Raw genomic sequence first — 24764 nt, forward strand, 5'->3', positions numbered from 1 at the left:
GAAATGGCAGGTGGAAGAAGATGGCCTTTGAGTCAGGGCCCTGCCAGGAGCACAGAAGCACTTCTGTGTCTGAGGACAGGACCTGTTGGGCAAGGCCTGTGTGATGCTGCCATTTCCAAGTTCCTTCTGTCTTCAGAGGGACATTAGGACCTAAAGGGTCCCCGTTATTGCCCTCAAACTGATGTCCTGGGTTTGTTTCTGGGCTCCTTTTGGGATGGTGGACAAGCGCTGGCTGAATTTCCGACTGGTACTTGGTGAGTGGCTGGACATGTGGGACAGTCCCTGATTAACGTGGGAAGGACGCTTGAATGCAGGATTGCGTTGATTATCCTGGGCTAATCACTCAGGTGGTTCGTCTCTTTCCTCCCAGAGGCTCTTGGAGGATGCTTTACGGAACTCAGAGGAGAGGTGTAGGTGGATGGAGGAAAGAGTGTGGCTTTGCTCTTGGTTGGGTGATTAAGCCGTCGTCCTTTCCTTCACCCGGGTCTGGGTCAGTGTTGATGGATCTCTCTCCTCCCTGTCACAGAGCGGGCTTCTCACGGAGCAAGGCCGTTCATCACCCCATCGGGATGGGGAGACAAATGACAAAAGTAACGTAAATTGAGGAGGATTAAATAAAACCAAGGAGCTGTCACACACAACAGTGGACAGTCATTTAAAAGGAAATCCATCTTGTTGTTGCCCGAGGCCTCTCGGGAAGAAAACGACATCTTCCTATGGTGAGTTTGGTTTTTATTGACGGGGGTCAGCTTCCAGGAAGCTCCGCCCCTCTGCTGCCGCGAGCTCTCCCAGGCTCAGGGGGAAGAAGGAAGGCTCTGGAGACACAGCACCTGGGTTCACACTCAGGGTCTGCCTGTCCTCGGGCGAGATATCACATTTAACCTCTCGGAGAGTCCATTTCCTCATTTGTAGAGTGCAGATAATAAAAGCATTTCCTTTATAGGGCAATCGTGCAGGATAAATGAGAGGATACCAGGAGAGTACTTAGGACGTAACTAGGATGCAATCAGTGATAAGTATGATGATTATAGGTCAGATGCCGGCTGTCTAACCTGTCCATAGACTCTAATAAATATAAATATACTCTAATAAAACACAGACCCTCTCGCCTTACTGATGTGGCCTGGGGATAAATAACCATGAGAATGTTTAATGCTGTTTCTGAGAGACTGACTTTCTCCCTGTCCCTCTCCAGAAAGGAAGATAAAGGGGATGACCCAGAATCTTCTTATTTTCTTTTGATAAATGGAATGGAATATTTATAAATGGAATATTTCCTGCCGTATCAGTAAACAGAGGATGTCACAGCCATCACAATTGCAGCCCTCCAGCGTGAGCCAGTGAGCCCAGAGGAAACTCAGGGCTGAAAAGAATACCTGCCATCTAGCAGCCAACAGACTGCAGCCACTCCCTGCGGTGGATACTGGCCCCAGATAGCGGAGGTGCCTATCAGAGAAATGATTTCCTTTGAGCTCCAGTGAGCCCCAGACTCTTGCATCTTCCCGTACATAGAAAAGCGCTAAATTCCTTAACTTGAGATATCTGGTTTTCTTTCATTAACAATAATCTTTTGATGTTCAGATTACTTGCCCTTTGTTACAAAACCTCTATATGACTTGGCTCCCCTGCCTCGCCTCCCAGGAGCAGTTTCTCAGAGTTATCTGAAACACTGTCTCCCAGGCTGCAGTCCTCATTTAGCCCCAAGTAAAACTTAACTCGCATCTCTCACATTGTGCATTTTTTTTAAGTCAACACTTTAATATCTTTACTGAGGTATAGTTTACATACCATAAAACCCACCCATAGAGAGTATACAGTTGAGTGTTATAGTGTATTCACAGGGCATACAACCAGCACCACAATATAATTTTAGAGCATCTTCATTGCCCACACCCAGCCCCTGATGGCCACTAGTCTACTTTCTGTCTCTATGGATTTGCCTGTTCTGGACAGTTGATACAAATGAACTCATTCAATATGTGGTTCTTTGTGACTGGCTTCTTTCACTTAGCATGTTTTCAGGTTTCATCCATGTTGTAGCATAAATATACTTCATTACTTTATTTTTTAACATCTTTATTGGAGTACAATTGCTTTACAATGGAGTGTTAGTTTCAGCTGTATGACAAAGTGAATGAGCTATATATATATATATATATATATATATATATATATATATATATATGTATCCCCATATCCCCTCCCTCTTGCGTCTCCCTCCCACCCTCCCTATCCCACCCCTCTAGGTGGTCACAAAGCACTGAGCTGATCTCCCTGTGCTATGCGGCTGCTTCCCACTAGCTATTTTACATTTCGTAGTGTATATATGTCAATGCCACTCTCTCACCTCGTCACAGCTTACCCTTTCCCCTTTGCATGTCCTCAAGTCCATACTCTACACCTGCATCTTTATTCCTGTCCTGCCCCTAGGTTCTTCAGAACCATTTTATTTTTTGGATTCCAAATATATGTGTTAGCATACGATATTTGTTTTTCTCTTTCTGACTTACTTCACTCTGTATGACAGACTCTAGGTCCGTCCACATCACTACAAATAACTCAATTTCGTTTCTTTTTATGGCTGAGTAATATTCCATTGTATATATGTGCCACATCTTCTTTATCCATTCATCTGTCGATGGACACTTCGGTTGCTTCCATGTCTATTGTATACAGAACTGCAATGAACATTGTGGTACATGACTCTTTTTGAATTATGTTTTTTTCAGAGTATATGGCCAGTAGTGGGATTGCTGGATTGTATGGTAGTTCTATTTTTAGTTTTTTAAGGAATCTCCATACTGTTCTCCATAGTGGCTGTATCAATTTACATTCCCACCAACAGTGAAAGAGGGTTTCCTTTTCTACACACCCTCTCCAGCATTTATTGTTTGTAGATTTTTTCATGATGGCCATTCTGACTGGTGTGAGGTGATACCTCACTATAGTTTTGATTTGCATTTCTCTTGATTAGCGATGTTGAGCATCCTTTCATGTGTTTGTTGGCAATCTGTATATCTTCTTTGGAGAAATGTCTTTTTAGGTCTTATGCCCATTTTTGGATTGGGTTGTTTGCTTTTTTCATATTGAGCTGCATGAGCTGCTTGTATGTTTTGGAGATTAATCCTTTGTCAGTTGCTTCATTTGCAAATATTTTCTCCTATTCTGAGGGTTGTCTTTAAGTCTTGTTTATGGTTTCCTTTGTTCTGCAAAAACTTTTAAGTTTACCTAAGTTCCATTAGTTTATTTTTGTTTTTATTTCCATTTCTCTAGGAGGTGGGTTAAAAAGGATCTTGCTGTGATGTATGTCATAGAGTGTTCTGCCTATGTTTTCCTCTATGAGTTTGATAGTGTCTGGACTTACATTTAGGTCTTTAATCTATTTTGAGTTTATTTTTGTGTATGGTATTAGGGAGTGTTCTAATTTCATTCTTTTACATGTAGCTGTCCAGTTTTCCCAGCACCACTTATTGAAGAGACTGTCTTTTCTCCATTGTATATTCTTGCCTCCTTTATCAAAGATAAGGTGACCATATGTGAGTGGGTTTATCTCTGGGCTTTCTATCCTGTCCCATTGATCTATATTTCTGTTTTTGTGCCAGTACGGTACTGTCTTGATTACTGTAGCTTTGTTGTATAGTCTGAAGTCCGGGAGCCTGATTCCTCCAGCTCTGTTTTTCTTTCTCAAGATTGCTTTGGCTCTTCGGGGTCTTTTGTGTTTCCAATCCAAGAACATGGTATGTCTCTCCATCTATTTGTATCATCTTTAATTTCCTTCATCAGTGTCTTATAATTTTCTGCATACAGGTCTTTTGTCTCCTTAGGTAGGTTTATTCCTAGGTATTTTATTCTTTTTGTTGCAGTGGTAAATGGGAGTGTTTCCTTAATTTCTCTTTCAGATTTTTCATCATTAGTGTATAGGAATGCAAGAGATTTCTGTGCATTAATTTTGTATCCTGCTACTTTACCAAATTCATTGATTAGCTCTAGTAGTTTTCTGGTAGCATCTTTAAGATTCTCTATGTATAGTATCATGTCATCTGCAAACAGTGACAGCTTTACTTCTTCTTTTCCGATTTGGATTCCTTTTATTTCTTTTTCTTCTCCGATTGCTGTCGTAAAAAACTTCCAAAACTATGTTGAATAATAGTGGTGAGAGTGGGCAACTTTGTCTTGTTTCTGATCTTAGAGGAAATGGTTTCAGTTTTTCACCATTGAGAATGATGTTGGCTGTGGTTTTGTCATATATGACCTTTATTATGTTGAGGTAAGTTCCCTCTATGCCTACTTTCTGGAGGGTTCTTATCATAAATGGGTGTTGAATTTTGTCAAAAGCTTTCTCTGCATGTATTGAGATGATCATATGGTTTTTCTCCTTCAGTTGGTTAATATGGTGTATCACATTGATTGATTTGCATATATTGAAGAATCCTTGCATTTCTGGGGTAAACCCCACTTGGTCATGGTGTATGATCTGTTAAATGTGCTGCTGGATTCTGTTTACTAGTATTTTGTTGAGGGTTTTTGCATCTGTGTTCATCAGTGATATTGGCCTGTAGTTTTCTTTTTTTGTGACATCTTTTTCTGTTATTGGTATCAGGGTGATGGTGGCCTCGTAGAATGAGTTTGGGAGTGTTCCTCCCTCTGCTATATTTTGGAAGAGTTTGAGAAGAATAGGTGTAAGCTCTTCTCTAAATGTTTGATATAATTCGCCTGTGAAGCCATCTGGTCCTGGGCTTTTATTTGTTGGAAAATTTCTAATCACAGTTTCAATTTCAGTGCTTGTGATCGGTCTACTTATATTTTCTATTTTCCTGTTTCAGTCTTGGAAGGTTGTGCTTATCTAAGAATTTGTCCATGTCTTCCAGGTTGTCCATTTTATTGGCATAGAGTTGCTTGTAGTAATCTCTTATGATCCTTTGTATTTCTACAGTGTCGGTTGTTACTTCTCCTTTTTCATTTCCAACTCTGTTTATTTGAGTCTTCTCCCTTTTCTTCTTGATGAGTCTGGCTAATGGTGTATCAATTTTGTTTATCTTCTCAAAGAACCAGCTTTTAGTTTTATTGATCTTTGCTATCGTTTCCTTCATTTCTTTTACATTTATTTCTGATCTGATTTTTATGATTTATTTCCTTCTGCTAACTTTGGGGTTTTTTTGTTCTTTCTCTAATTGCTTTAAGTGTAAGTTTAGGTTGTTTACTTGAGATTTTTCTTGGTTCTTGAGGTAGGATTGTATTGCTATAAACTTCCTTCTTAGAACTGCTTTTGCTGCATCCCATATGTTTTGAGTTGTCATGTTTACATTGTTATTTGTTTCTAGGTATTTTTTGATTTCCTCTTTGATTTCTTCAGTGATTCCTTGGTTATTTACCAGTGTATTGTTTAGCCTCCATGTGTTTGTATTTTTTACAGTTTTTTGCCTGTAATTGATATCTGGTCTCATGGAGTTGTCGTCAGAAAAGAACTTGTTACGATTTCAATTTTCTTAAATATACCAAGGCTTTATTTGTGACACCAGATATGATCTATCTTGGAGAATGTTCCATGAGCACTTGAGAAGAAAGTGTATTCTGTTGTTTTTGGATGGAATGTCCTATAAATATCAATTAAGTCCATCTTGTTTAATGTATCGTTTAAAGTTTGTTTCCTCATTTATTTTTATTTTGGATGATCTGTCCATTGGTGAAAGTGGGGTGTTAAAGTCCCCTACTATGAATGTGTTACTGTTGATTTCCCCTTTTATGGCTGTTAGCATTTGCCTTATGTATTGAGGTGCTCCTCAATGAGGCTCCTGGATGAGGCTGGATCTTATCTTTCTAGTGGGCAGCACCGTGTCCAGAGGTGTGTTTTGGGGTGTCTGTGGACTTAGTATGATTTTAGGCAGCCTCTTTGCTAATGGGTGGGGTTGTGTTCCTGTCTTGCTAGTTGTTTGGCATGGGGCTTGCCAAACACTGGAGCTTGCTGGTTGTTGAGTGGAGCTGGGTCTTAGTGTTGAGACAGAGATCTCTGGGAGACCTCTCGCCGACTGATACTACATTGGGCCGGGTGGTCTCTGGTGGTCCAATGTGCTGAACTCGGCTCTCCCACCTCAGTGGCTCAGGCCTGACACCTCGCCGGAGCACCAAGACCCTGTCAGTCACATGGCTCAGAAGAAAAGGGAGAATAAAAAGAAAGAAAAATAAAATAAAGTTATTAAGATAAAATTTTTTTTAATTAGTAAAATAAAATTTAATAAGTAATTAAAAAAAAGAGAGCAACCAAACCAATAAACAAATCCACCAATGTTAACAAGCACTAAGAACTATACTAAGATACACATAAAACCAGAAACAAATTAGATGCAGAGAGGAAACCCCAAGTCTACAGTTGCTCCCACAGTCCCCCGCCTCAATTTTGGGATGATTCGTTGTCTATTCAGGTGTTCCACAGGTGCAGGGTACGTCCAGCTGATCGTGGAGATTTAATCCACAGCTCCTGAGGCTGCTGGGAGAAATTTCCCTTTCTCTTCTTTGTTCGCACAGCTCCTGGGGTTCAGCCTTGGATTTGGCCCCGCCTCTGTGTGTAGGTCACCCTCTGGCGTCTGTTCTTCACCCAGACAGGAGGGGGTTAACGTAGCAGTTGATTAGGTGGCTGTGGCTTGGACCGTGGGGAGGGAGGGGTACAGAATGCAGAGTGAGCCTGTGGCAGCAGAGGCCGAGATGATGTTGCACCAGCCTGAGGCGCGGCATTTGTTCTCCCGGGGAAGTTGTCCCTGGATCACGGGACCCTGGCAGCGGCGGGCTGCACGGGCTCCTGGGAGGGGAGGTGTGGATAGTGACCTGTGCTCGCACACAGGCTTCTTGGTGGCTGCGGCAGCAGCCTTAGTGTCTCATGCCTGTCTCTGGGGGCCGCACTGATAGCTGCAGCTTGTGCCCGTTTCTGGAGCTCGTTTAGGCGGTGCTCTGAATCCCCCCCTCCTCGCGCACCCCAAAACAATGGTCTCTTGCCTCTTTGGCAGGTCCAGACTTTTTCCTGGACTCCCTCCCAGCTAGCCGTGGTGCACTAGACCCCTTCAGGCTGTGTTCACGCAGCCAACCCCAGTCCTCTCCCTGGGATCTGAACTCTGAAGCCCGAGTCTCAGCTCCCAGCCCCCACCCGTACCGGCCGGCGGGTGAGCAGACAAGCCTCACAGGCTGGTGAGTGCTGGTCGGCACCGATCCTCTGTGTGGGAATCTCTCCACTTTGCCCTCTGTTTGCACCCCTGTTGCTGCGCTCTCCTCCGTGGCTCCGAAGCTTCCCCCTCCACCACCCGCAGTCTCTGCCCGCAAAGGGGCTTCCTGGTGTGTGGAAACCTTTCCTCCTTCACAGCTCCCTCCCACCGGTGCAGATCCCGTCCCTATTCTTTTGTCTCTGTTTATTCTTTTTTCTTTTGCCCTACCCAACTACGTGGGGAGTTTCTTGCCTTTTGGGAAGTCTGAGGTCTTCTGCCAGTGTTCAGTAGGTGTTCTGTAGGAGTTGTTCCACACGTAGATGTATTTTTGATGTATTTGTGTGAAGGAAGGTGATATCTACGTCTTACTCCTCCACCATCTTGATGGTCCTCCCCTACTTCATTCCTTTTAATTGGGAAATAATATTCCCTTGTATTGATGTACCTCATTTTATTCACCCATTCCTCAGTTGGTGGGCGTTTTGGTTGTTTCCACTGTATTGTGAATAACCCAGCATCATCTTAAACACCCAGGGGCTCCACTGCTGTCCTGGGATGCCAGGGGCCAGTAGTGAGTGGCCATATACCACTTCCAAGGTGGCCCAGCCTCTAATTTGGATCCTCTGGGGTTGAGAGGGGAATGGGGTTAGCTGTGTACCTTTTGTTACTCTTTAAAGTGAGTGTCCAGGGACTTCCCTGGTGGCTCATTGGGTAAGACTCTCTGCTCCCAATGCAGGGGGCCTGGGTTCGATCCCTGGTCGGGGAACTAGCTCCCACATGCATGTCGCAACTAAGAGTTCGCATGCCACAACTAAGATGTCCTCATGCCACAACTAAGACGTCTGCATGCCACAACTAAGAGCCTGCAGGCCACAACTAAAAGATCCCGCATGCTTCAACTAAAGATCTCACGTGCTGCAACTAAGACCCAGTGCAGCCAAAATAAATAAATAAATAAATAAGTTTAAAAAAAAATAAATAAAATAAAAATAGAGAAATAAAGTGAATGTCCTATTAGTTAGGGGCCTTTCTGGGCTTGCAGCCCTTTGTCCTCCTTTGGAATCAGCCAGAATCTGGGTACCTGCAGGGCTGAGCCCCACAGTCCTGACCAGAGGCTCCAGTTTGGGGAATGACTTGGAGCCCCTTTCTGGGCAGAGCTGGCAGCAGAGTGGGGAGTGGAGGCTCCTGAACTTTGTTGCTGGTGCAGATGGGGAGAATCCACACCCACAGGAAGGCAGAGCAGACTCGAGCTCAAGGTGCTACGTCCCCAGCCTTTCTGCCTGCATCTCCTCCAGATCATGGCTCATGGGAACAGTACCTCCGCGTGTGTTCAGACTGTCTGGATGTGGCTCAGGCACAGGGGGACATTGAGCGTGTCACTGTGTACCTCAGAGCTCCAGTCCTTGTCTGAAAAATGGGGTGAGTCATGCCCACTTCCTAAAATGTTAATGAAAATTTATCGAGCTGATGGGAATGGGAGCACAGCGCTGCATCTGTAGTGGAGGGTCATTTTTTTATTATTTTTTTTATTTTTTAACATCTTTATTGGAATATGATTGCTTTACAATGGTGTGTTAGTTTCTGCTTTATAACAAAGTGAATCAGTTATCCATATACATATGTTCCCATATCTCTTCCCTCTTGCGTCTCCCTGCCTCCCACCCTCCCTATCCCACCCCTCTAGGTGGTCACAAAGCACCGAGCTCATCTCCCTGTGCTGTGCGGCTGCTTCCCACTAGCTATCTATTTTACGTTTGGTAGTGTATATATGTCCATGCCACTCCCTCACTTCGTCCCAGCTTACCCTTCCCCCTCGCCATATCCTCAAGTCAATGCTCTAGTAGGTCTGTGTCTTTAATGGAGGGTCATTTTTATTGCACAAGTAGGCTCCACTCCTATGTCCTCCCTTTGCGATAGGCAGGGGATCGGCTCCCCTGCCTTTGAAGCTGGGTAAATGGAGGCATGGAAGGCAACCTCAGTCTTAGCACCACTAGGGGCAGAGCCGGGAACCCTGCCCGGTTTCACAATAGATCCAGTCACCTGTGGACGCCCCGCTTTCCTGAGTAAATGCGTCTGCCTGTCACAAAACCCGCTGGAGGCGGGCCCTCGGGGAGAAGCTTGGTATTCTGTAAGTCCTTAGGATGCGGTGGAGACAGCCCAGCCTCCATGATTCTGCTTGTCTGTGCTCATCGGGATGCAGGCCCCTGCCCCTTCTCCTCGGCCCCAGGGGGGATGCTGCTTCTGTCTCTGGACTCCCAGTGTGGCTGCAAGGCTGCGTCCCCAACACTCTTCCTCTTCTCAGGTCGGATCATCAGGGCTGGAGGGGATCTTCCCGCTAGCTTCCCCTGCTCTCGGCCATGTGACCAATGCGGGGACCATGGCCAGGGAGGCCTGGTGACTGGGTGAGACGACAGGGCACGTCTGCTCGCCCTGGACCGGAAGAAGGAAGAGTCTGAGCAGCTAAAGTAGTCCGCGAGGAAAGGATGATGCCTCGACTGCTGGGGGCAGGAGGAGGATCCCTGGCTGAGCGGCCGGGGGGCACCATCCAGCTGCATCACTGGTGTTGCTGGGGTGTGAGCACCCCCTGCTCGAGGGGTTCGGGCCGGTGTCGAGCATCCTCACACGTGGGTGAGGTAGGCCTGGGGCCAGTGCCCCACCCAGTCCCCCGCTTCTTGGCCCGAGTGGGCATGGAATTGGGTTTTCCACCTCCGGAGCGGCTTCCCACTGACTTGATTTCTCTTTTCTGTGTGTGGAAAGGGGCCCGGCCTGGGGGGCCGGCATGGAGAGGCGCCATTGGTGCAGCGGCGGGGCGGCGCCCTGCCCACCTGCCGAGCAGCCCCGCAGGTCGCCCCGCACTCCGACTCTGCAGAAACCAATATTGCAGCTGATTTTATCTTTCCGCCGGGATGGTAGGGATGACAGCGTTTTGGCTGAGATGTAGTTCCTGTCCAGCCCGTGTCAGCATTTCTGAGGGGAAGAGCTCTCATTAAAGGCTTCCCTGCAGGGCCGCCACCCTGCTCGCTCAGCCTGAGTGACGTAAATAAGGCCCTTGTTTCTCTTGCACCAGCAAACCCTGGAGGGTGGCTGGACGCCACATCCCCCATCCCCATTCCCTGGCGGCCCCTAGGAGTCCTGGGCAGAGCCGGTGAATAACGGCCGCTGTCCAAGCCACAGCCCTGCTCTTCTAGCTTCTGACAGGCTCCTGGGTACTTTATAGCAGGGGAGGGTGTTATGCATTCTTCCATCTCCTTCTGACGGTGCTGCCGTGGCCCCTGGGGTGGCCTAAAAACGGCTCAGCTGGGGAGTCAGCTGATGAGAAGCAGCTTACAGTGGGCACGGAGTGGAACCTCCGGATTGATGGGAAGCAGGGAATGGGGTCCTGGGAAGGGGGCATCTGCCACGTGATGTGCTTCTCTGGGCGAGGCACCTTGAAGCTATGATGTCATCTCTCTCATGTAGCAACCCTGCGAGCAAACGAAGGAAAGGGAGCCTCAGAGAAGTTGAGCCACTTGCCCGAGGTCACACAGCTAGGGAGAGGCTGGGGCAGAGATTTGAATCCTGAGCTGAAGGCCTATGCTCTGGTCATCGTGCTCTGCTGCCTTTTTGGGCAGTTTGTGGGGCTATATGGCACGAATGTGTCAGAGCTGCAACTCAAACCCAGGTCCACCTCATGCCCTCCGCCCTGCTGTTCTACTTCCCCTGGGCACCCAGGCCAGATTTGCTGGACACCTAGGATTTGTTGGGCACCTGGGGAGGACACGTAGGATGGTTGATTGTGGTCTTTCTCAAAGCGGGAGGTCCCCAGCGCAATTTGAATGTGAGTCCTTTCACAATGTTTCAATTCACACATCACTTTTTAAATCCAACATCGTGAGCAGGACCTGTAAATCTGAGACTCAGGAGGGGCCATTGCCAAGTTGACAGGTCTGGAAGGTGCACAGCAGCATTGGTCCGTCCCAAGCCTTCCTCCTGGCCCCTTATAGGTTCTGCCTAACCCCACCCAGCACCCTGCTGATTGGTGCTGCGTCGTGCACAGTAGGAGCATAAAAACAGATTTGTACCCACTTGAGTTCCAGTCTCTGTTCCCACTTAGAATCAAGGGTTTGCAGCAGGTTCTGTGGAGGAGAGAGCCAATCTCCACCAGTCTAGATGTGACATCTGTTCCGTGTTCTGGTGCACCTGGCCGCGAACCTTGCCATTTCTCCTCTCTTGCCATCTGTAAAAGAGGACTCTGCCCAGTAGGGATGAAATGAGAATGAAATCCTCATCTCGGAAGTCCCCTCCTGTAGAATTGTCTTTTCACATCTTTTCCATCCAGGAAGAGTATTCTCAAGTACTACCCGGGAGGAATTCAGTTCATTTTCAAGATTTTATTGAAACAGTTTGGTTCAGGCACTGCATGAAATACTAGGGTAGGAATAAATTAAAACTCTGATCTTGTCTTTGAGGACTCTTCGGTGTGGGTGGGGACAGTAGGCACCTGGGGACAGATGACAGGATTATAAGATGTAGTGATGAGTAGTCAGAAAAGAGGCAGGTTAGAGTCAGTTGCAAGATTTTATTCTGAAAGGGCCAGGGAACTGGGCTGAAAGGATGAGGGATAAAGGGAAGAACATTCCAGGTGTAGCAGGAGTGAGCCCTTCATGTATTGAGATGCTAGTGGTCTCAAGGTAGCACAGTAATCTGGGTAAGTGGGGATAGTCATTGGAGGTGAGCCTGTCCAGAGATTTGGGGTGCCCAGTGGGAACGTTTGAAGAGTTTGTTTCCAGGAAGGGAAATTTATGGTCATTACTCAGTTCGGGGAAAACTACCCTGATGACATTTTAGAGGATGTGTATTGGAGTAAGGAGAAAGGGGGACTCAGTTGTCCTAGGGAGGGGGGATGGGAGCCCAGACTGAGATGGGAGGATTTCATTTCAAATGGGAGTGAGGAAGGAGGTGGATGCGGGACATATTTGGAAGTAGAATTAATAAACCCCTCCATGGATGTGAGGGTTGAGAAAGAGAAATTAAGGAAGAGGCTAAATGTTTGGTTTGAGAAACTGAATGGAGAAAGGAACTTGCAGCTGAGTTTGGAGCTGGGTAGAGAAAGAGCACGCTGGGCATGGGAGGTGGAGATAAGGCTGGAGTCGCGTTGGGTTTGCAGGGTCTACGGAATGTCCAAGCGGGATGCCTGGTAGGGAGTCTGCAGCTCAGGAGAGAGACGTGGTGGAGTTTGGGGCCCTTGGCATTTGGGTGATGGTGGACCGCCTGGGTGTGGATGGCCATCGGGGGTCACTTTGAGGGCTGGGAAGAGAAACACCAACACTTAAGAAGGAAATGGAAAGGAAGAGAAGAAATGAAGGAGGAAGAGCCAGGGGAAGGCGTGCCTTCTCCTAAAAGCCTAATGGGAAGAAAGCTGTGATTCCTGCAGCCTGTTCCTCGGAGATCCGTCCTGTGGCCGCAGAAGCCCATTTTCCCGCTGTGTCCTGTGGCTTCCCTACGAAAGTCCTGGCTCAGGGGAGTGCAGTCCAGACATGGGGCAGAGCCACATGGTTCTGCAGTGCTGGCTGTCTTCTGGGCCGCACTGGCTTCCCTTGGAGAGAGGTGCCTTGCTGGGCCCAAACACCGAGACTCATTGGGGGAGCTCTTTAACTCAAATGTATTGCCGGCGTTGGGGTGCGCGCAGATGGACCCCGGGGCCATGCTGACAGCCGCTGGCCCGTTAAAGATGCAGCGAGACTAGGGGAGGCACAGCTCTGAGGAGCTGCTGTGAACAGCGTTTAATAGCCGGACTGTAGTTCATGGTTAGCAAATGTTTTATGAACAGATTCCTCGTGCTCTGTGAATTTATTTATAAATTCAATTTATTCGGAATGGATTTGCTTTCCTATTAAGCTCAGGAGTGTATAATCAGCTCCTTTTCTCCACTGAAGGGCTTTCTCCCTGGCAGGAGTGGAGCCTGTTTAGCACTGGCCCTATTCAAGTTCAGTAGGAGGCCCTGGGTGGTAGGCGTGTGTGTCTGGGGGTGTCGTGTGGATTGTTGGCAAAGCAGAGCCTCGAGAGACTGGTCTACGGTGGGCAGAGAGAGGCCGTCTGGAACAGCTGCGTGATCATAATAGCATCTTCCCAGTCTGACAGAAAAAATCCCTGACCTGGGCTCTCCCTGCTTCCGGTCCCAGCTGCAACGTTGGTTTCCTTGTCACTCTTGGTCGAACCATTTAGCCTTTCTGCCTCTGCTCTCTTCATCTGTGAAGTACAGCTCGTAACACCTCTTGTCCTCTCGGGTATGTTGTAGGGATTAATGACCGTGAAGCATCTCAAGGGTTGGGGAGGGGAGAGGGCTGGTGGTGGTGTCCATGCTGAGTGTTCAAGGAGTGTTGGGAATTCTTGTTGAAAGCGAGGGGCGATATAATTTGGCATCGCCAATACATCATTAAATTGAACTTCTGATAGTATTTATTCAGGCCAAGTCACATTTTAGGAGAGGTACAGAAAGCACTGGATTGTGTCTGTTCAGACGAGAAGTGGGCTGTGATGTCTGCTTTTCATCCAAAGAAAACTACCCCTGTTGTTTCCTTAGTGCTGGACGGGCGAGGAAGAGGGCAGAGCTGCTAGGCAGGCTCACTTGCCCTTAAAATAAAGGTTAATATAATTTTGTCCCTTGGGAAATAAAGAGAGAAGACTTTCAACTCTGGAACTTTTACTTAAACATAAGATGCTTCTTTTATCTCTCTGCTTTTTCCTGACATCATTTTCACTAAATTACATAATTAAACCGTAAACGGTCAGTGACTTGTAGATGGACGACTGTATCTCTTCCATACCATTTCTGTTTCTCAGTGCAAGAGCCTGTCTTTCCGGTCCAAAGATTTACTGCAGGGTGAGGGTTTTGTTGAGTCATTTATATTTGCTGTCTTAGCTCTTCCTGCTGGGAAAGAAATTGAGACATTGGTTAGAAGATTTAAGAACTAAGTCTGGTTTTGGTCCTCAGGAGATGTGTGACTTTGGACAAGTCTCTGCTATCTCTGAACTCTGTCTCACCCCAAAAATAAGTAGGGTAGTAAGGTCCACTTCATGATATTGTGAAGATCAAATGAGCATCATCTGTGAAAGCTCTGTGCACCTGCCAGGTGTGGGGATTTATTGCCGAAGTGGGAAGAGGGAAAATGAAATCCAGAGGGAATCACCCCCTAAGCCAGATGGCTCCCCTGGGCCCAGCCTGACCTCCTTCTCCTGCGGTGAATGGCCCCCTGGCTGCTGTGTGCTTCTGAGGGGCAAGAGGCGTCTGAGCCCCATGTGCCCCCAAAAGACCTCCCCTAGAGTGATTCTGGCCATTCCAGACAGGAGATATACTAGGTCTGTCTACCCAGAACAAGGTGCAGGGGAACCTGTCCTCGGAGCTCTTTGCCGTCTCTAAAATGAAGGTGACTCATCAAGGGCTTTCCTGGCCAGACACCCTACTAGACCTGCTACTCACACCGTTCCGCTTAATCCCCACAGCCCGCCTAGGGCGGTGGGTGCTGCGGTTCCCCTTCCAGAGATTAAGAAGCTCAGATTGGTTGAGTGCTTTGTTCAAGGTCACGTAGCAGGGCAGGGTTGTGTCAGGAGGGCTCAGGCAAGAAACGGCTGGCACACACAGTGTGGCTCAGGGGACCTTAGTAAAGAGGCTGGTTAAAGATCTGCGGGCAGGTGAGAATATCTTTCCCAGAAGCCCCCAGCAAATGTCCCCTCACATCTCATTGGCCAGAAAATGTCACATGGCCTATATCTAAACCAATCATATACGTGTGTATATATATATTTTTTATATCCTCTTGATAACATGGGTTTGATTTTTCCTAATATTCATTTATAAATTCCAAAAGGAAAACATTTTGTTGGGAACAATATGGGAAATTTGAATATAAGCTGGGTACTGAGTAGTATTAGGAATTATTTTCAATTTTGTTAGGTGGGCTTAATGACATTGTGGTTATTAGGGAAAATGTCCTTGTAGTTAAGCGACGCGCATTAAAATATTTATAGGTAAAATATGAAGATCTGTAATTTACTTTATAATACTTCAGAATAAGAAAAGACAAAACATGCCAAAATGTTAAGATTTATTAAATCTGAGTAATGGGTATGTGGGTGTTCATTATCCTATGATCTCTACTTTTCTGTATATTTGAAATTGTTCATAAAAGAAAGTTTTTAAAATTAATTAAACCATGAAAAAATTGCAAAATAAAGCAAACAAAAAAACCCCCCCAAACAAACAAACAAACAATAAAAGATCTATGGGCAGGGGTAAGGGAGCCAGCAGGAGACAGAGAACCCCCCAGGGACCAGCACCCGCAGGAAGCAGTTACTCGCTAGGGCTGGAGGGGCAGGAGAGGGATGATGTTACAGGAGCAGGGGGCCACCTTGGTGCCTAGGTAGAGGACGGCTCTGCAGTGGTCAGCTCCCGGGGTGCACAGCAGGGGCAAGTTCAGAGATAATATACCTGGGGGCAAATGGAGAATAACAGGATGCAAACCTGATTCTCTGGCATCAAAATCAGGACTCGTTACCATATCACTGAGCTGAGCTAGTGTTGCACACATGCTCTCAGGTGGCGTGTAGTTGTCATGTGATGACAAAAAAGTGAAGCTCCTGGTGATTGTTCTTCCTGGTGATTGTGAAGAGGGCCGTTGCCTGTCCTTTGCTACTGGAGCCAGGCCCAGTGCCTCAGCGCCTAAACTGGGCTTCTTAGCTTGGCCCTAGCTTTATACTTACGCAATGCAGCTGCTACAGGTGTTTTGAATTTTTTTTCCATCTTGTTAGTACCTTGAAATTACAGCAGTTCTTAGACCACTGCTAGATCCCGTTGAATACATTAATAAAGAAACACATATACGCTATATCAAGTTAAAAATTTTTTTTGAAAAACCGTATTTGGTTATAATTTGTTTCCTTTGTAACACTATGCATTTAATTTTATGCGTTTATAAGCATTATTCTGAGAAGGGCTTCCCCACAGCATGTACGCTACAAAAGATTCAGAACCCCTGGACTGGGTGGCCTTGACCTTGCATATGTTGTTGCAACCATAGCTGTTGCAGCTGGATTGTGGCAGGTGATGCCTTGAAGGTCTGGGTCATAGGGCCCGGCCAGTGGCTCCCCAGGTCCCAAGGTTGAGACCCTTGGACCGAGCTTCAGGAGTGTCCCTGGGATGGTTCTGGCTCCTTCTGCCTCTGGATTCACTGACCTAAACACTGATCCTTTCTCAGGATCACACTTCTGAGATAAGTGTCCCGAGAAGGGAGACTGGGGACAGATAAGCCTGAACCTACCGAGTGGACAAGGGTAAACCAGCTGGTCACCTTCACCTCGGAGTTTCCTCAATGTGTGATCTGTTCATCCCCCTTCTACCTCAGGATCACTTGGGAAGCTTATTAAAATGTAGATTCCCACTCCAGACCCACTGAATCAGAATTTGGGGAGCAGGACCTGGGAATATGCATTTTGTGGGTTTCTTGGGTGACTTGGGGGCACACTGATATTTGGACCCAGAACCACTGCTTTCGATTGCCTGTGCCCTGGAGCTGCTAATTGGACCTTAGCTTTAAGATTTGCAATGGGTGTTCAAGAACACATCTAATTTCTAAACCAAGTTCCACTCCAGTTGGAGAAAATCGTGCATGGAGGAGAATCATGGCTTCTTGCACTCTGCCGGTCTATCTGGCTCTTGTCCAGCGTAACTAGAGGTCTTCTTGTCAGACTCTGTGCTGTCCTCTCTGGCTCGGCCACTTTTCATGAGCGAAATAAGGCAGCCAGGGGCTGTACTAGCAGGGTCTCGTCCCCTCTGCTCTGGAAGCCCGGAGAAGTAACATATCCACTGGATAAGTCCTTCAAGTCCTTCAAGTCCCCATAGCCAAGGGCTGGCCAGCGGGGAGCCTGTGCCTTTTGCAGTGAGCTGCTCAAAGCTTCTCATTACAACAGGGGACCCAGCTCTCTATGGGTGGGTGGCACAGACAGTCGGGTGGCAGTGGCACGCCAGGGCTCAGAAAGCAGGTGATGGCCTAATGGCCCCTTTGGCCTCCAGCAGCTGGAGTCTCAGCTGACCTGGGCTGTTCTCTTTTGACCCTGAAGTTTTGCATTGCAATGGCCAGTCAGTTGATCAAGTGCAATGACAAGGCAGTGGTTTATCCAGCACCTTTAATCCCAGCATTTAAAGAGCTGTTCAAAGGTCAGCTTCCAAGGAGTAAGTGCCCATGTCATTTATGCTTTTTAAAATAGTAGGGTAAATGAAAACAGTTGGCTGGCACCTTGCTAATGCACGCACACTTTCCAGATTTTCCTTAGCCCTTCAGAAGACGGCCAGTGTTATATGGATGATCCATTTGACAGCAGCAAGCCTGAAGATTCACAGTATCTGTGCTGCAGATAATTTCAACTTTCATTTAAATTACTTTTTTTTCCAGAGCATGATTTCTTTTATGTGCAGTATTTTCATGGCCAAGTCTCATCCTCCTTTGCTCTGACAGTTTAGTGGGCAGACCTCTGGCCCAGGTTTCTTGCCTGTGGCTCTCAATATGGCTTGGGCCTCAGTCTTGCCATCCAGAAAATGGGCAGCTATTCCCAGTCTCTCCTCTACCGGGAGAACCCTTTAGTACTTTTAAATCTTGCTCCATGGTTTCCTGTCTTGAAAGTTGTTATCCACTAAATAAACAGCTTGGATGTTATGATGCTTTTGTTTTCCCACTTTTAAGAGTCAAAATATATTTACTAATTAGAGTTTCTGATCAGCAAGGGAGCCAGGAATACTGAGTTGATATCCTTGTAGTCAAAGACAAAGAAATGTGACATCCTATTTCTCCTGTGGGGCTTTATCGAGGATAAGGAAACCGATAAAACCTGTTAGGCCTTGGAATATATGGAAATAGCTCACAGGAGCCTGGGAGGTTGGGAACCACTGGGTGGTTGTTCTTCCTGTTCTTTTTTTTTTTTTTTTTTAACATCTTTATTGGAGTATAATTGCTTTACAGTGGTGTGTTAGTTTCTGCTTTATAACAGAGTGAATCAGTTATACATATACATATGTTCCCATATCTCTTCTCTCCTGCGTCTCTCTCCCTCCCACCCTCCCTATCCCACCCCTCCAGGTGGTCACAAAGCACCGAGCTGATCTCCCTGTGCTATGCGGCTGCTTCCCACTAGCTATCTACCTTACGTTTGGTAGTGTATATATGTCCATGCCTCTCTCTCGCTTTGTCACAGCTCACCCTTCCCCCTCCCCATATCCTCAAGTCCATTCTCTAGTAGGTCTGTGTCTTTATTCCTGTCTTACCCCTAGGTTCTTCATGACATTTTTTTTTTCTTAAATTCCATATATATGTGTTAGCATACGGTATTTGTCTTTCTCTTTCTGACTTACTTCACTCTGTATGGTTCTTTTACTGGTTCCTTCATTTGTGCAGTAAACTTCAGTGGAGGGAGCACTTGCTGGGTGCTGGAGGTGTAGTGTCAAAGGACACAGGCAAGGATGCAGGAGGACAGATGAACAAAGAAGGAGAGGCCAGGCTGTGAGAAATGCCATAATAATGACAAAATAGGAGGCTAGGAGGGAGAGTGATGGGGGCCGCTTTAGATCAGGCAGTTGGGGAAAGTCTCTCAGGGGAGGGGACATTTAAAGTGAGACAAGGAGGAGCCAGCCACGCCAGGGTTATCTTTGGCCACATTGACAGAGTGGCCCAAGTCAGTCTACACATCTGTAAATGTGACTTCAGTCTTATTGCCAACCATCTTTCAAAAAAAATCAGCACAGCCATTAAGTAGACAGCTCACCCCAGGGGCTCAAAGCACTTTTCACATTTCTGTGAAATGGTCTGATTCCTTTTCTCCCTCCCTGAATAACGTGTCATCTCCTTGAAGGCAGGACCCTGACTTGCTCTTCCCGGTATCCACAGAGTCTGATGCTGTGCCTGACTCAGGGGAGGCCTGCAGTAAATTCAATGGGTGGAGGAAGGAAGGAAGGAAAGGAGGGAGGAAGGAGGCGGGGAGGAGGAAGGAAGGCACAGTGCTGATTTTCACTCTCGTCGGGCTTTGTGGTGCGGGGTTCTTGCCAGGCAGTGACAGAGGCTCAAAGGTGGGCGAGAACTGGTAAGTGAAGTCAGCAAGGGTCTTCCCAGCCTTGATCTGATTTGCTGGTTCCTTGAACAGTGTGGTCTGAAGACTGCACGTAAAGGAAAGGTCTAGTAAAATATTAATGCCTTGCTATGCCTCTTGTTAAGAAGGCATGGGTGCCAGGAGAGCTAAGAAGCCAGTCTATTCAGAAGTCTAATTGTTTGGACTTTGAGCTGCCTGGAAGCAGCCGTGTCTATAGGGAAGGCTAGAAATGGGAGCAGAGGACTGCTTCTTAGCAGCAGGGGACAGACCTGGACTTCAGGCTGCAAGTGGAATAGGGACCTCGGGGGAAGCCATGGGATGTCTGGGTGGCATGGTTCCTAGTGCATTTTTGTGGGTCTTATTATATTTTTTTTTTACTTTTTGAATTTTATTTTATTTATTTTTTTATACAGCAGGTCCTTATTAGTCATCAACTTTATACATATCAGTGTATACATGTCAATCCCAATCACCCAATTCATCATACCACACCCCCCCACCACTTCCCCCCCTTGGTGTTCATACATTTGTTCTCTACATCTGTGTCTCAATTTCTGCCCTGCAAACAGGTTCATCTGTACCATTTTCTAGGTTCCACGTATATTCGTTAATATACGATATTTGTTTTTCTCTTTCTGACTTACTTCACTCTGTATGACAGTCTCTAGATTCATCCACGTCTCTACAAATGACCCAATTTCGTTCCTTTTTATGGCTGAGTAACATTCCATTGTATATACGTACTACATCTTCTTTATGCATTCGTCTGTCGATGGGCATTTAGGTTGCTTCCATGACCTGGCTATTGTGAATAGTACTGCAGTGAACATTGGGGTGCATGTGTCTATCTGAATTGTGGTTTTCTCTGGGTATATGCCCAGTAGTGGGTTTGCTGGATCATATGGTAATTCAATTTTTAGTTTTTTAAGGAACCTCCATACTATTCTCCATAGTAGCTGTATCAATTTACATTCCCACCAACAGTGCAAGAGGGTTCCCTTTCCTCCACACCCTCTCCAGCATTTGTTGTTTGTAGATTTTCTGATGATGCCCATTCTAACTGGTGTGAGGTGATACCTCATTGTACTTTTGATTTGCATTTCTCTAATAATTAGTGATGTTGAGCAGCTTTTCATGTGCCTCTTGGCCATCTGTATGTCTTCTTAGGAGAAATGTCTATTTAGGTCTTCTGCCCATTTTTGGATTGGGTTGTTTGGTTTTTTTAATATTGAGCTCCATGAGCTGTTTTTATATTTTGGAGATTAATCCTTTGTCCGTTGATTCGTTTGCAAATATTTTCTCCCATTCTGAGGGTTGTCTTTTCGTCTTGTTTATGGTTTCCTTTGCTGTGCAAAAGCTTTCAAGTTTCATTAGGTCCCATTTTAAAATTTTTGTTTTTATTTCCATTACTGTAGGAGGTGGATCAAAAAAGATCTTGCTGTGATTTATGTCAAAGTGTGTTCTTCCTACGTTTTCCTCTAAGAGGTTTATAGTGTCTGGTCTTACATTTAGGTCTCTAATCCATTTTGAGTTTATTTTTGTGTATGGTGTTAGGGAGTGTTCTAATTTCATTCTTGTACATGTAGCTGTCCAGTTTTCCCAGCACCACGTATTGAAGAGACTGTCTTTTCTCCATTGTATATCCTTGCCTCCTTTGTCATAGATTAGTTGACCATAGGTGTGTGGGTTTATCTCTGGGCTTTCTAGCTTTTCCATTGATATATGTTTCTGTTTTTGTGCCAGTACCATATTGTCTTGCTTACTGTAGCTTTGCAGTATAGTCTGAAGACAGGGAGTCTGATTTGTCCAGCTCTGTTTTTTTCCCTCAAGACTGCTTTGGCTATTCAGGGTCTTTTGTGTCTCCATACAGATTTTAAGATTTTTTGTTCTGGTTCTGTAAAAAATGCCACTGGTAATTTGATAGGGATTGCATTGAATCTGTAGATTGCTTTGGGTAGTATAGTCATTTTCACAATATTGATTCTTCCAATCCAAGAGCATGGTATATCTCTCCATCTGTTGGTATCATCTTTAAGTTCTTTCATCAGTGTCTTATAGTTTTCTGCATGCAGGTCTTTTGTCTCTGTGGGTCTTATTGTCAAAGGAGGCACCACACTTGGTTAAGATCCGATCCATGGTCATCAGAGCTGGAGGTGGGTAGGAAGGTATGGCAGGATAGGTGGGGAAAACAGGTTGAGAAGAGTCCCACTCACCTGCATGGGGAGCTCACCTAGCCGCAGGTGCCAGTGGGCAAGTGTACACCTGCGTCTAGGTGAGCTCCCCGAGTGTTCAGGGGCTACAGCTGTCTTCAGTCAGGGAGGACGGGGAGTACCCAAGAGGAAGTGGCCAACTGTCCTGACAGGGCTCTCTGCCCATTATACTAGGGTTTAGGCACTGGACCCAAGGTTGGGCAAAGGCCCTGTGTTATCAGGCAGGTCCCCAGGCCTCAAAGAGGTGCCAGGAAGAACCTCTGCACAGGCCCAAGAAGTGGATCGCAAGACTAGGGCCTGGGGCCGAGGAAGGGCCTGTTGGGAGCAGCGGGGCTCTGCTTTGCTGTGTCTGCAGCTGCTTAAACCCCTCCTGTCTCAGCTGAAGGTTGGGCCTGGGCTGAATGAGGGGGCCCAGCTGTGAGGAAACGGGATGAGAGGCCTGGAGGCTGGGGACCAGCAGGGCCTGATGCTGTAGCCCTGCCAGCTCTCCCCTGCTGGAAGAAGGGTGCCAGATAAGATACAAGATGCCCAGTTGTATTGAATTTCAGAGAAACAACAAATAATTTTTTCATTATAAGTATCCCCAGTATCACATGATGTGTATTTGTAGTTGATCAGAAATTCAAATTTAAGTGAGCAGCTTGTATTTTTATTTGCTAAATCTGGCAACCCTGATTTGAAGGCAAAAGGCAGAAGCTCCCGAAGAAACCACTGATTTCTGATGCGTCTGCTGCCTGGCGTGTCTGTCCTCTGCAGTTGAGGCTGGTGGAGCTGGTGTTCCTTTCCACCTCCCTGAGCACCTGGGCCTCTGGGTCAGCAGCTGGGCTGAGGGAAGCAGCCAGAGTGGCCCGGGCTGACACAGAGGGAAGGGGTCTCTTGGCAGAGTGGAGGAGGATGTCCTGCTGTCTCCCAGCTTGCTGCTCTTTGCTCCCCTCCTTGAAAAAGTGTCTGAAGTGAAAATGCCCAACTTCCTGCTCTGACATTTGACCTTGAGTGTGTCCTCTAGTGCTGTGTGGGGTTCTGGGGCTGTCACCCAGATCTGCGGACTCCCAGAAGCTCCGTGGATCCTACTGGTTTTCTTGAGGCTGAGAACCTCGGGCAGGACAGCCTGGAAGGGCAAGCAGCCTGTCTCAGTGGGTTGGTTCCGCTGGGTGCTGTGGGTATCTCCTTGGCAGGTGGCACGTTTGTTCTCCTCCCCAAGGAAGTTCTGTCAGCCCAGGCACACGTGACTGCGGAGAGTTCAGTGATGTGCTGTTATTTTCAAGTTGAAAATGAGACGTGGCGGGAGGGGGATGTCCACTAAGCTATTTCTGAAATGTTTGTCACTTCCTGTCACTTTTGAGTACAGGGAAAGTCATCCTCTTAAGACGATCAATACAAACTCTTTATTTCAGTGACTGAACGATGAAGCTGGGGAGCACCAGTGATGGGGCATCACTGTCTGTAAACCCACAGAGGGACATCAATGGGACAGTGAAGAGAGCAGGTGCCTCTGACCCAGCCCAGGGTCTTCTGGATCCTCTGTTTCCCTTGAATTAGTGAGGGTTCTCCAGAGAAGCAGAGCCAGTCTGTGTGTCTATTTCTACATATGCATATTTGTCTTGTACATCTACATCTATCCATCCATCCATCTATTTATCTATATATCTAGAGAGATTCATTTTAAGGCATTGGCTCACATGATGGGGGCTGGCAAGTCTGAAATCTGTAGGTCTTGGATAATCAGGTCAGAGCTTATGGTGCAGTCTTGAGCTCGAAATCCATAGGCAAGCCAGGCAGGATGGAAACTCTGGCTAGGTTTCCATGTTGCAGTCTTGAGAATTCCTTCTTTTCCAGGAAACCTCACTCTTTGCTCTTAAGGCCTTTAACTGATTAAATGAGGCCCACCCACACTACAGATGGTCATTTGCTTGACTTTGAATCTACTGAATTAAATGGTAATCTGCACTCAGAGTCTACTGATTTAAATGTTAGTCGTATCTGAAAAAAATACCTTCACAGCAACATCTAGGCTGGCTTTGACCAAACAACTGGGCCCCATAGCCTCGCCCAGCTGACACATGGCACTAACCATCACAGTGCGCTTGTCCTCAGACTTGCTAAGTGTGCAGAGCTGGCTGGAGACCCACGTGGAGTGTCAGCCACTTTCATGCGGCTATTTCTCTCCAGTAAGGGGATGTTCCCTTGGCTTTTCTACACGAGGTTCACAAAGGCCAGCGTGTCCATCTTGATTCCCCTGCCCGTCTTACTACACCAGATCTCTTATTGCTTAGGGGAGATGAGTCTTTGTTCTCTTAAGGCCTTAACTGATTGGACGAGGCCCACCACTTATGGAGGGCCATCTACTTGACTCAGAGTCTGTTGATTGTAAATATTAAACACATCTAAAAAAAATACCTGCACAGCAATATCTAGACCAGTATTCGACCAACCGGGCACCATAGCCTAACCCAGTTGACACATAAAATTGTTATGCTTTTCCTCTGGCCTATCCTGAGAGTCGGAAGACTCTGCCCTTGCCTTGGATAAGAAGAGAGCCAAGGAAAGGTGTGGTCAACTGTGTGCAGAGCAGAAACTTGGCACAGCGGGAGTGAGCCAGGAGCTCAGTAGAGCAGGAAGAGGGAGGGTGCACATCACAGTGGGCATATCCACCTGATCCATGCCCCTGCCCTGGAGGAGGTTTGGTGGGCCTCCAGGCAGAGGCCAGGAGAGACTGGCATAAGACAGGAGATCACTGCCAGCTGTCCCCTCCCTGGTCAGGGATGTTACACTCGCTCCATGGGCCTGTGAGATTTCCAGACATGCCCAGCTGTCTAGAGGGTCTCACACACCCCACCGAAGGCAAGTTCCAAAGGATCCCCGCAATGGCTGCCCCATGCGAGCCCAGAGTATTCTGCATGGCATGAGGCTCTCTGCCCAGTTCATTTCACTGCCTCTGTCCAGTAGACTTTTCTGACAAAAGAGATGGTATTTTGGTAGCGTCTTCCTGCCTCATCCCTTTTCTTCCTTCTCTGTAGGAAGGCTCCCCCCTCTGCTTCCCCCTTTGCCCTTCTTCTCTTTAGTTATAACCTGCCTGTGACCTGCAGGCTCTCGCTGGGGTGAGGTCACACACAGGGAAGGTCCCTGTCAGTGTGGGGCTGCCCCCAAACTCCACCACCCATGATGGAGAACACTCACCTCCAAGAAAGCAGCACATTCACTTTTTCAATAAATTAAACTTTTAGTTTAGAATAATTTTTAATTCATAGAAAAG

The sequence above is a fragment of the Monodon monoceros genome, unplaced genomic scaffold, assembly GCF_005190385.1.
Source record: "Monodon monoceros isolate NGI ecotype Baffin Bay Population unplaced genomic scaffold, NGI_Narwhal_1 Super_Scaffold_19, whole genome shotgun sequence".
Classification (NCBI taxonomy): Eukaryota; Metazoa; Chordata; class Mammalia; order Artiodactyla; family Monodontidae; genus Monodon; species Monodon monoceros.